This window comes from Capricornis sumatraensis, chromosome 4, assembly GCF_032405125.1.
Source record: "Capricornis sumatraensis isolate serow.1 chromosome 4, serow.2, whole genome shotgun sequence".
NCBI lineage: Eukaryota > Metazoa > Chordata > Mammalia > Artiodactyla > Bovidae > Capricornis > Capricornis sumatraensis.
In genome coordinates, this window is record NC_091072.1 from 25549302 (window position 1) to 25561756 (window position 12455).

Consider the following 12455-nt stretch of genomic DNA (forward strand, 5'->3'; position numbering starts at 1 on the left):
TAGATTGGGTTCCTCCCCTTTAGAAATTAGACAACTTCTCTTGAGTCTTCCTCCCTGTGTACAATGCCTCCTAGCCTTTGTGAGATTGAATGAATTTGGTGCCAGAGGCTATAGGTATCATTTTGCTCAAAGTCATTAATCATTATTTGCAATAGGAATCTGTGTTATACCATAAAAAGAAGCTTATATTAACAGAGTTTCTATTGCTTAGGACATTTACTAGAACAGATAATATGTAGCCATGTTGCTGTTTAGATCTCCAGTTCAATGCAGTTCTTAATGGCTTTATGAGGTGCATGCGCTTTCACTGAGATTTTGTACATGGATCAGTTTCTGCAGTGAAGCCCTAAACCTTTAATCAGGTAATCTTGGGAACACGTCTTAAAGAAATTGAGCATGGTTTAGAGTATCACATGAAAAATGTACATGTAATGCACCAATTACATGTCACAAAGAGTCGGACACGACTCGGCAGAGACTCAACAACAACAACGCATCAATGTGATTCTGGCACTTTGTCAAAGTGAACATTACTGATAGATGAATAAAGATGTTTACCATGATATTAAGCAAAATACGGTGGATCTTTCCATCAGACTTGATAATAATATACACTTACTGTTCAATTCAATCCCAGTGTTTCCTCTTTTTGGATTAAAATTATTAGTTTCACACTGTCTTTAATCTTGTCCGAGTCTCTGAAAGTAAACAATAGCGCAGTGTGCGAAACCCTGGCTGTGGAACTCTTAGGCTCTTGGAAACGAGCATCGCTTTCTTTTCAGCCCGCCCCTAAATCGTCCGGACTACCTAGTCCCTTTACTGGCATTCTCAAAAGAGCAATTAAACACTGCAGTAAACAGTTTACGGTCTTTATTGGCGAACTGAAGCTACTTAGCAGCAGCAGTACTAACTGATAAAGCTTGCTCATCTGGGTTCTATGTAGTACGGTCATTGTTTTACGTTGTTATCACTGTTTTCTTATGCGCAAATTCTTCCCAGCATAAAAAGTAAATCGGGGACAAAAATCACACTTTAGAGGAACTCTGCTTACACGAAGCCTCGGAGATGCCCCTGAGACTGGGCCCTCCGGGGAAAGCAGGGATTCACCACCTGGCAGAGCTCGGCGTGCCCCGCTCGCCCGCGCCCACCGCCTGAGCCGGGGGCAGAGCGCTGGCCCACGTGCCCAGCGCTCGCGGCCGCGGACAGACCCGGCGGCGCTGCGGCCGGACCCGCCCACCTCGCGGATTGGCCACTCGGGCTGGACGGTGCGCGCGCGGGAGGAGGGCTCGGGCGGGGGTCGGCGGGCGCGGGGGAGGGGAAGGGAGGGGGCGGTGCCAGCGGGCCAGGCACCGCCCCCGAACGCCAGGCACCGCCCCCGCGCGGCTACACCCGCGGCGCCCACGTGCCCAGCCCGCTTTCCGCGGCGCCGCAGCCCCGGCGCTTTTCTCCGCGCGGACCGAGCGAGGCGGCAGGCGCTTCTTCAGTCTCCCCGAGTTCGCTCCAGCCGCTCGCCCGCCACCGCCTCCTCGGCGCGGACCTCGCACCGCCCAGTAAGTTGCCAAGTGTCCGGCGGCGCGGAGGGGCCGCCGGCAGGGGCGGCCTGGGCACCGGGGCCTGAGGGGAAGAGCCGAGACGGGGGCGTCCCGGGCCGCGTCCAGCTGCGCGCAGCTGCTGGGAGGCCGCGCTCAGGCTCCTCGGAGACGGGGAGTTCCGGCGCCGCGCTCCCGGCTGCGCCTCGACTCGCGCGGTTCCAGGTGCTGGGGAAGCCGGGGGGTGGCCTAGCGCGGCGAAGCTGCGGGTCCCCGTGGCCGCTCGGATCTCGGGCGTCCCTGGGCACCCCCCGCCCGGGCGGGACAGCCAGGCCTCGCCGGCTCTACATGCTGACGGGTCCCCTGGAGGCTCTCGGGTTACCGACAGGACCCCTCTCCGAGCTCTGCAAATCCATTCACACCCTGAGCTGCCGGGAACTGGTGGGACAGGTAAAAATGGTCCGTCGTGGTGTCCGTTTGAGGGAGTTTTAAGTATATGGGTGCAGTTTTAAACCCTTTTGAGATGGGCTAGACTCTTTCAAACCTATTTCATGCCGTCCTTAGCCTTGAACTCCAAATGCCATTCTTGACGTTTTAGGGACTCACTCAGCCTCCGAGTACCCGAGAACTTTGCAACTTTTCAGAGACCGCATCTTAACAATATTTACAAGAAATCCGCTCTCAGAGTTATGTGAGTCGTTTGAGGTGTAAACTACCCAGATTTCAGGAGTAAAAGTTGTCAGGTATCCGAACTCTCAAATATTTATGCAGAACTGCCTTCAAAACCGTTTAGGTGGCTCGTTTACGCCTGGTGATAGATTTAACTAGTCGTTTCTCAGAAACATTCATCCTTTTAACTGGGGGCTATCGTCAGATTTTATTCAAGCAGAGCTGTCGGAATCCTGGCGGGGACTTGAGATACGAACGTAGTGTGTCTGTGACTTATACCTTAATATTTTTAATTCTTGCTCCAGGCAGTCTTTAAAACTTCTGTCAATTCTCCCTCCACCCCCCAGCATGAATAATAATTATTTCGTCAGGAAATTACCGACATTGGTGCCTGTGATCTTCTTCTAGAGGATGTACAGGGTAAGAATATGTTAATTTTGTGTTAATAGTTGTTTTCCCTTTTTGTAATATTAAATCCTTTTTTCTTTTAATCGCACTAAAGCTTAACATGAAATGATTTCTCAGTGCAGAAGAACATAAGCATTTTTTAATTTCTCCCCTGAAAAGTTGCTTTTTGGCTCGCCTGGATGACTGTGCAAGCCACATTATTTATTAGGGTTTTTCATTTCCTCCCTTGCTCCTCATTTGTTTTCTGTTCTGTGCTTTGAGTAGGGAAACTTCATTACCTTAAGGCACTTTAATCTTTTGGGGTGTGTGACTTGACCTTGGAGACCATGGTGTCTCCAAAGATTCAGTTTGCAGAATCCTTGGCCTCAGTTAACTTAGCCTGTCAGTAAAGCCCTTTTGATTCCAAGGTTTCTAATCATTGTCCCTGAATTCAGAGGTTGAAAGGGAAGAGATGGTAGCTATTGGAATTCTGAAAGTCTGAAAATACTCTGGAGTTTTTCCTCTTGTATGCTCATATGTTTTTATCATTGGGACGTATGTGTCTGAAGGATTTTGAAGTACATGTTTCTTGCTTCCCACTGCAGACCTGCTCACCTTCTCTGAGTCGGGGGTGCCTGGTCTCCTTTCTAGAGTGTCCACTTCATTCTCTTCTCTCTCTGCCTTGGGTCATTTATCATTGTTTCTCCTGGCTCTTCTGGCCAGACATGGAGCCCTTCTATGGCCATTTCTTCTCACTTTGACTCAGAGGTTAAAGCGTCTGCCCGCAACGCGGGAGACCCCGGTTCGATCCCTGGGTTGGGAAGATCCCCTGGAGAAGGAAACGGCAACCCACTCCAGTATTCTTGCCTGGAGAATCCCATGGAGGAAGGAGCCTGGTAGGCTACAGTCCACGGGGTCGCAAAGAGTCGGACCCGACTGAGCGACTTCACTCTCACTTTTAGCCTTAATTTTTCAGATGGACCCTGCCTCTTAATTTTCCTTTGGTGACTTCTCTGTTGAGCCTAGTTTCTGTCTTCACTTCTGTTGTATTTGCTTACTGCTCTGTACATCCATATCTATCTCTCTGTACATGTATGTATTTTTAAAGTGTTCAGAGCCATCTGCTGGTTTTATTCTGATGCCCTTCAGTGACCAGCTTTCAGAACAGAACCTTGAAAACACCCTGTAGGTTGCTATTTGTTTTATTATTTCCCCAAACAGGATATGAATACATTGATTTCATGGACTGGCTACTTGTAGGCTACTTACTGCAAATCATACATTTAGATCAAAAGCAACATTTTCAGTTGAGTATATTTCTGCATATTCACATACTTAGTACCGTGTGTCCATTGGGCTATGTTGTCACCCAACTGAATTTCGAAAAGCTCAGTTAACTAAGATTTCAGTGACATGATGCCAGTTGTCTAAATGATTTGAAAACTTAAGTGATCAACTCATTCCTACACCTTTATCTGAATATTCAAAACCATGTAGATAAGCCTGGATAAGAAAACGAACACAATAAAATTGTTCTGTTCATCGTTTTCTGTGGTAGTAGCTTTTCATTTTACAGCCTGGCACATAACATGTGCTTCTTATTGCAGAGTGAACGCCATTGATTTCAGTACTTTAAGAAAGGGTGTTATGTCAGTCTTCAAAGGAACGTACTGAGTCCCTACTCTGTACCAAGCCTTAGACATCCAAAAGTAACATGTAGCTCCAGTTTTGGAGGGATACTGCAATCATTTTACATTCTGGAAACTCGCCATTGATGGATTTTAAGAGTAATTTTTAATTTTGTTGTCATTTTATATAAAGTAACAACACCTATAAACAGATGAATTCAGTACTCTGTACCAGAAAGCAAGCAAGGAACACATTCTCTAAAATATGAAGATGATGCTTCTTACTATTCTGTCATCAAAAGTACATGTGCTTGGTGTTTTTGTTTTATTGGTAGTAACAAATTTGTCCCGACTCATCTTACATTTTCTTTTCATTGCCTTTCTGGCTATTTTATAAAATCTGGTATCTGTGGAAATGTCGATGCTGCAGACAAAACCAAAGCAACAGTTGGGGGTTCAGCCCCACCAGGCTCTACCTAGTTGATCAGGCTCTAACTAACTGACTTAATCAGAACATGATTTATCTTTTAATTTTTTTGTCCAATTTAGTAAAAGCTATTTTATATTTATCTGTGGAAGCAAGCAGTATGCTATTATTTGTCACGTGCTAATGGACTCTTTTAAACTTTCAGTGTTTCTGAGAATAGCCTCTGCTGCCATTAAGTTAACCTTCTCATTGGTAAGTATAGTCAGTATTGACTTAAGCTTTGAGTTAATGTGTTTTTTGTTTACAAGTCTGGATTTGAACATGTGGGTCACATCTCTTCTGTTCCTATTTAGAATTTTGCTTTGGATATCTTGCCTCAGAAAAGTCTTGTTCTCTTGTTTTTCTGGGTGTGTATGAATATGAATACTTTGTTGAAAAATCTCGAAGTTTCTTACATCTAAGGTCAGTGTGATGACTTAGTGCTGCAAATGTCATGTGTTTAATTTTATGCCATCTCCTTATCCCACTAGAAGAATAAATAAATAAAGCCTACATGCCCACACCTATTCTTGTGCTACATACTGGCACCTCTGTTCAGAACTTGAGTATTATCTGGGAATCAGCCATGAAGTGGATGAGATAAGAACATTTTATAACCTTTCTTCCAGGAGCTTGGGGGGGAAAAAAGAAGCCCTGTGTTATATTCATTTTTGGAATAGTTTGTGAACAATACACAACAAAGAATTTTTATGTTCCTTGTTGATTCTTGCTAGTTTTTCCCTCAGTTGTGGGGAAAATTCTTTTCTTTCCTTAGCCCACCCTGGCTTCATCAAGGCTCCCTAAGTCTTCATACAGTCATACCTTGTACAGGGCTGTTTACGCTGTCCAAGCCCACTTCCTTGCAGTAGAGACCTAGTGATCACAGCGGGTAGACCTTGATTTCTCCAGGGATGCTGAATAATACTGTAATTAAGATGCTCCCATACTTAAACTGTTGCCCATCTTTATTTTTTTTCCCCAGATTTTACTAGGTCTTTCCATTTAATAACATATGCTTATCTCTCTAAGAAATCAAATATGACATAAACCTTTAAGCTCACTTTTTGTTCATTCTACTCCTTTGTGGGCAAAAAGATGTTATGTGGGATTTGTAACTTGATCTTAATTAAAAGATAAAAGCTGATGGGTTAGGGTCTTTTCTTGACTTGACTCTGATACCTAGCTGTCATCTGGTAAATGATGATAATGATGAATAGTTACTATATATTGAATCATAAGGAAAGAATGGGTTCTCTTTGCATGTTCAACTTTATTTATTTACTCCCTCAGTGTGAACTTGGAGCAGATTTTCAGAATGTTCTTCAATTTCTACTTTAAAAAATAACACTAAAATCTCTAGAATTTGAAATATATTTCAGTGTTGGGGGTGGCAAATTATCTCTGTATCACATGCAAAGTTGTTTGTTTTTTTCCCCACAGTATGTATATCCTTTGAATTGTTCTTCCCACAATCCTCATTCATCCTGTCTGGTTTCTTAAAAAAAAAAAAAAGTATCCACTTGATGGGGTTTTATTTTTGTGAAACTATCATGCCAAATTTATACTTTTTAGCAATTGTATGTGCAACCAAATGACTGAATACTGGTTTGATACATAAGGGATTCCCTTGGAATAGGAAATATGACTTTGATTCTGAGAATATCCTAGAAGATAATCCATTTGGAGTCTTCCACGATCGGAAGTTAGCTAATCCATTTTGGATGTGTTACAAATACGTATGGCCCAGCCCGAGAGTCTGTAGGGAAGCCAAGAATAAATCAGTGATTTGGACCCTGTTCCCTGGGCTTTGACCACCACTGAAGGGTTCATAAGTATACACACAGTGGGAAGAGAGTGAGCCATACACAGAGCTGAAGGTATCAGGTGGAGAGGTCTGCTCTAAACTTCTCTTTTTAACAGTATGTGTTGTGATCCTGACATAGACTGAACGCTCCGTGAATTTCAGGTACTACTGTCTTCACCATACAGTTACTATTATTGCTGTTAAAACCACTATCACTCTTCCTCCAGTTACTCCTTGGTGAAACGTGGGTCACTTAGCCTTGAGTTCTGGTTGAGCATTTATTCACCAAATCATTTGGCAGAATTGCCTGTCATTTATTACCCTGACACTCAAGAAAGTTGTGATGTTTAACTAAAAATTCAAACTGTGCTGAGAGGTCTTAGAGGAAAATTAAAACACATAAAAAGATTATGTTTTAGGTGGAAAATTTGAAGAATAAAATCATTCCAAAAGAGCCATCAAGCAATTGAGTTGTTCCGTTGGTTAAGCTTGGTGCATTTATTACAAACTTAATGAATTGAAAACCCATAAGAGACCTTGTCAGGAATATAAAGATCACAGGAGGCCTTCAGCCATTGCTCCCACTTTGCTTCTCCTGAAGGAGTCCCTCTGAAGTCCAGGAAAACAGTCCTTGTCTGCAGTTTGGTGTTGGTGCCAGCTTAGACTGGATGGAGGATTGATGAAAAATGCTGGTAGCTGAAGAGATACTTTTCAGTTCCATGTTAGAGAGGGAAGAGTTCTTTTGTTAAAAGGAAACACATTCAGTTCAGTTCCTATCATTGACCCGGAAGAAGAAAGAATGTTCTAAAAGAAATTATATAACTGAAAATATATTTATAGTCATCTTTAGCATAGCTCTTGTACTGTACAAGGAGAATTTCTATGAAGACGTGGAGCTGGGTACCACTGTTTTACCTTCTGAGTTTCAGACTTGTGAATGTACCTTTTCCAAAAAAATATCTGATAATTGTCCTTGAGTGGCAGTGGGTGTGTCACGGGGGGCGGGGGTGGGGGGGTGGCCAGAGAGCTGACTTACATCCTCAGTCTAATAGGCAAGTCTTTACTTAAAGAAATTTTGGAGTGAATTTGTTTCTCCTCAGAAAAAATCACTTCACAGAGTTTTTGTTTAATGGACCTCAAATGCTCTGAATTCCTTTAATCATAATTCTTTGTTTACAGTACACTTGGTCCTGCCTTTATAGGCTCATGTTTGTCCAATAAATACTACCCATTTTAGGTTGGGTGATGGGTGGAATCTCACTGTATTATAATTTTAAAATAATATATGAATAAATACAATTTTAAATTTCCCCGAAATAAATTAGTAAATAAAGTTTTCACAAATGTGTTCGTTGCGTTTTTCCTTCAAGTGGAGCACATATGTACTGAATGAAATTTTCTTTTCATTCAGAAGGACAGCTTTCTTTAGACAGTGATTTTTTTTGTCTCCTAAAATTCCTTTATATTCACTCTCATAATGTTCCTCATCTTTTGAAGCAAAGGGTACTTATTATTTTTGCAGGGGGCTTATAGAGGCTGGGGTGAGCTTTGATATTCCATCGTAAAGGCTCATCAGCATTCTAGAGTGTTTGGGACACATTAGGAATTTACCTTTGTCCCAAGGCAGCCTATGCTAGAAAACAAAGGTAAGTTGACTGTAATTCATCTGGCAAAGTGGGATTGCTGTTTCAATTTTTAATTTTTGACATTTTACATTGATCTAGACTTTCAGGAAGGAGTTGATAGGAGTAACAGCCTTCATCCAAGTCTAAAACCTCCTGAGAGTTTTTTCATCCCTTTGAAATCAAGTGACCCTGCTGAGTGGGGCCTGGTGGGCTGCCCTCTAGGGGGTCGCACAGAGTCGGACACGACTGAAGCGACTTAGCAGCAGCAGCTGAGTTTTTAGTGAGTCTCACCCCTTGGAGTAAGCACTGAGCAGGAGCTGCGTGCTGTGTGCGGATGTGTCTGAAGAGGTGAATGAGGCGGGCAGGGCTCCTACTTTAGTCTCTGTGGAGCTTCATGGTGTTCAGAGTTACTGCTTTCCTCTCTTTGGCTTTTTAATCTGTATTACAAGATTGCTGCTGCTAAGTCGCTTCAGTCGTGTCCGACTCTGTGCGACCCCATAGACGGCAGCCCACCAGGCTAACCCCGTCCCTGGGATTCTCCAGGCAAGAACACTGGAGTGGGTTGCCGTTTCCTTCTCCAATGCATGAAAGTGAAAAGTGAAAGTGAAGTCGCTCAGTCCAACTCTTCGTGACCCCATGGACAGCAGCCCACCAGGCTCCTCCATCCATGGGATTTTCCCGGCAAGAGTACTGGAGTGGGTTGCCATTGCCTTCTCCGATTACATAGACATATTTGGAAGAGAAATCCAAGGTCATATTCTGTTTTGTAGAATCATAATTAATGTTTATGATGTGAGGTCCATGCTGTTTATAAGCAGACTCTGAAATATAACTGTGCAACTCCTGAAAGACCAGACAAGTGAATCAGGTGGGAGAACTAAAGCGATTCAGGTTGAAAAAGCGAAGATTACATTAACTTACCGTCTTTTCTAATGAAAGGCTTCATGACAAGTTTCATACAATTTTCATGAACTGTATTTGAACTACTTACAGTTCTTTGATATATGGGGAAGGAACTCTTCCTTTAATATTCTTTCAATTCTGATAATGTTTATACTTCTGTAGAAGAAAGAAGAAAGCACACACATGCATGTGAAATGCCCCTAATGCCCCTACCCCATGAGAGTTCAAGAATCCCTGAGTTTCACCAAGTGGACACCTAGGGTTCCTGCAATCCAGACTAAGATCCCTGAAATTCAGAACCCATTTCAGCCCCTGGGAAAACTATCTTAGGAGAGAGCCTTTGGGGCATGATAGGGCATTCTCGGTCATACATTCTTCCCTTATTGATATAGCATTGCTTGTGGCCGCTGAGAAAGAACTGAGAGGTCAGGGTGGCCGTGGGGAGCTCTGAATTAGAGCTTGACAACAACCCGGTGATGCCCATTTCCCATGTGTGCCATGGTGGAAGCAGTTCCCTGAATTTGAAGGCATGCTTTGGACTTTAATTGTCACCAGCACCAAATTCCTCTAGAATCCTCAGAATTCTTCTCTCCAGTTCTCAGATACACAGATATCTGTGGACCAGGACCTATGAACCAGGAAATAAATCTGATTCTAAGTTTAGCTCAGATCATTGATTAGTTATAATCACAAATGGGAAGGAAAAAGAATGGATAATTGGATTTCCCTGGTGACTCAATGGTAAAGAATCTGCCTGCTAATGCAGGAAACACAGGTTTGATCCCTGGTCTGGGAAGATTCCCTGGAGAAGGAAATGGCAACCCACTCCAGTATTCTTGGCTGGAGAACCCCGTGGAGCCTAGCATGCTACAGTCCATGGGGTTGTGGAATTGGACATGACAACTGAACAACAGCAACATGAATAATCAGTGCTCTCTTTTCTTATCTAAAATTGTAACACCTTTAGCATGACATTTAAAATCCAACCTTATGGCTCAATATCATTCTGACATGGATCTTCTTGTGGAAACATCTGGAATTTAATAAAGTTATAGTTTAATAGCACTAAAGAGGTCATAATAAAGACATATCACTGTAGAGCCTTGTTAGTTTTCAAAGTATAAAATAACTGAAAACTTTCACTTGTTTTATTTGTCTAATAAGGTGCCTATGGGCTTCCCAGGTGACTCAGTGGTAAAGACTCCGCCTGCTAGTGCAGGAGACACAGGAGATGCAGGTTCGATCCCTGCATGGGGAAGATCTCCTGGAGAAGGAAATGGCAACCCACTTCAGTATTCTTGCCTGGGGAATCCCATGGACAGAGGAGTCTGGTGGGCTACAGTCCATGCGGTCACAAGAGTCAGGTACAACTGCGCAATTCAGTGCACGCGCATACACACACACACTCTAAATAGTAGCAAAGCAGAGTGAAGAATTTTAAGTTGGTTTCTGTATAGAAATGCTTATCTTTTGCAAAACTTGCTTTGTAAGTGGTTCAGGTCGTTAATGTTTTGTTGCTAAAATCCCTCTTTTAAATGCATTCCACTTGTGACAGCGGTTGTGTAGGTGGAGTAGGATTTGTGTGCAGTATTCATCAAGGAAAGAGCACAGAGTGCCTTTCCATGCCAAGGAGAAACAGTGTGGTGGGTGTTGATAACATTTGTAGTACTAGAGCTTTGGGAGCATGTCCTGGGCTCGCGCCTGTTGCAAACTCTCTGAGAATTTCCCCTTTAAAGACAATTAGCTTTTCATTAGATAATCATACATGATTAAGGCACAGCATCCTGGAAGTGTGGTTCTACCACTGTGAAGATGGTGAGACATTCTTGTGAAAGTGAGTTTTGTATTCCATACTCTCAACTTAACGATACACTGAAAGCTGCCTTGTGGGCAGTTTCTGAAGCTTAGTTTCCTTTGGTTTCATCTCCCATTCCCCCGGTCACGGACAGTTACTGAGTTCCTTGCTCTAGGTATGTGCCAAGCACAGTGTTAGGCAGATTCAGAAGGGTAGTAAGCTCCTGAGAATGACATTTTAGAACTCTTCTTTTAATAGTTTAAGAAACTGAGATCTTAAGAGTTGTAACTTATCTGAGGTCAAATAGGGGCAGAGTCAAGACTTGATTTCGAGTGTCTTGACTTAACAAAAGCACTTATTTCTGTCAGGGCATCCTGCTTTCATAAAAGCAAGTCATAATCACTATAATACACTAAGGTCATAGGAATTTTATAAATGGGGATCAAAATGCAATTTTAACTTAAAAGTTTTTATATGTTAAAATTTCTTAGAAATAAACATATTTGATAAGACGTTTTAGTAATAGTGATCAGTTTATGATGTGAACAGCTTTGTTAAGTAGCATATTTTAGCCCCCAAATGTAATCTTAACCTAAAAATAAAAAGACTTTACACAAGGGTTTTCAGCCATCTCATCATTAGGACTTTTGCCTCATAAGTGGTGCTTTTTAAACAAGTTCTGTTTAGAGTGCTGTTCTGCTATCTTAAAAAAAAAAAGAGTTTGGATTTTTGCTTTTTCTGATCATAGCTAACAGATGGGTTGCACTTAGTTCAGTGAACCAAACAAAAAAAGAACAGACTATGCATAAAATTTTTGTTGACAATGCATTTTATCTCACTGAAACAGATCATATGAACTTTCTGAATAATGAATAGCATATTTACATTATTCTGATCTTTTTTTGCTACTGAGTGCAAAAGAAGTGCGAAAGACAAACGGCCTACCATTATCATTTTAAAAGTTATTGTAAATTCTTTTTCTGTACTTACTGCATTGCTAACTCTGTGTTTGTTGAATGCTCTGCTTGCAAAAAGAATTGTTCCAGTGACTTTGAAAGCATAAGGCACTATTTATCACGTTGAACTAGTAGACATAGTACCAGGTTAATTTTTATGAATTATAAACAGTTGCAGTCTTATATTTGACTTTCTGTTGATTTGTCGTCACCAGCCCTGTTCATCGTTGGGGGCTGATGCCTCTGTGTGGTGGAGACTTAAGGTGGGTATTAGTGAAGTGGAGGTAACTTGACTAGCGAGAGGTGTGGGGAACATCTGTAGTAGTTGGTACCAACAGTAAAGTTCAAGACCCTTCTGTTTTAGGAATGGGCCTTTATTTTGTCACATATGATTTTAATTCATTACATATCAGACCAGAGAAATCAGTGAAGTTTGAGCTATGTAATTTCACTTCTAACTTTGTATGCGTGAATTAGAATTCAGACTATTTGCAAGAATTGGAAGAAAAGTGCTCATTTTATTGAACTAAGTATAATTTCTGTTGAGTGAAATGAGTGCAAAAATCTTACTTTTTTGCACTCCCCAAAATGATGTGGGTAGAATAATGTTTTAAGGCAGAGAAGAATCATTTTTCTCTAGTATTCTATCCAACAGAACATGTACTGCAGTTATTTCCTGAATTGGATTTTCCA

The 12455-nt window shown here is 42.1% G+C and overlaps 1 protein-coding gene across 2 annotated transcripts in view; it reads left to right on the plus strand.

Annotated features, from left to right (window-relative positions):
• The first annotated feature begins 1475 nt into the window (after positions 1 to 1475).
• SLC7A2 (solute carrier family 7 member 2) overlaps positions 1476 to 12455 on the plus strand; it is a 69319-nt gene continuing 58339 nt past the window's right edge. For both annotated transcript variants that reach the window (XM_068972196.1, XM_068972197.1), the window contains exon 1: positions 1476 to 1550. The gene's annotated coding sequence lies outside the window, so the exon portion shown is untranslated. The remainder of the gene's footprint in view (positions 1551 to 12455) is intronic.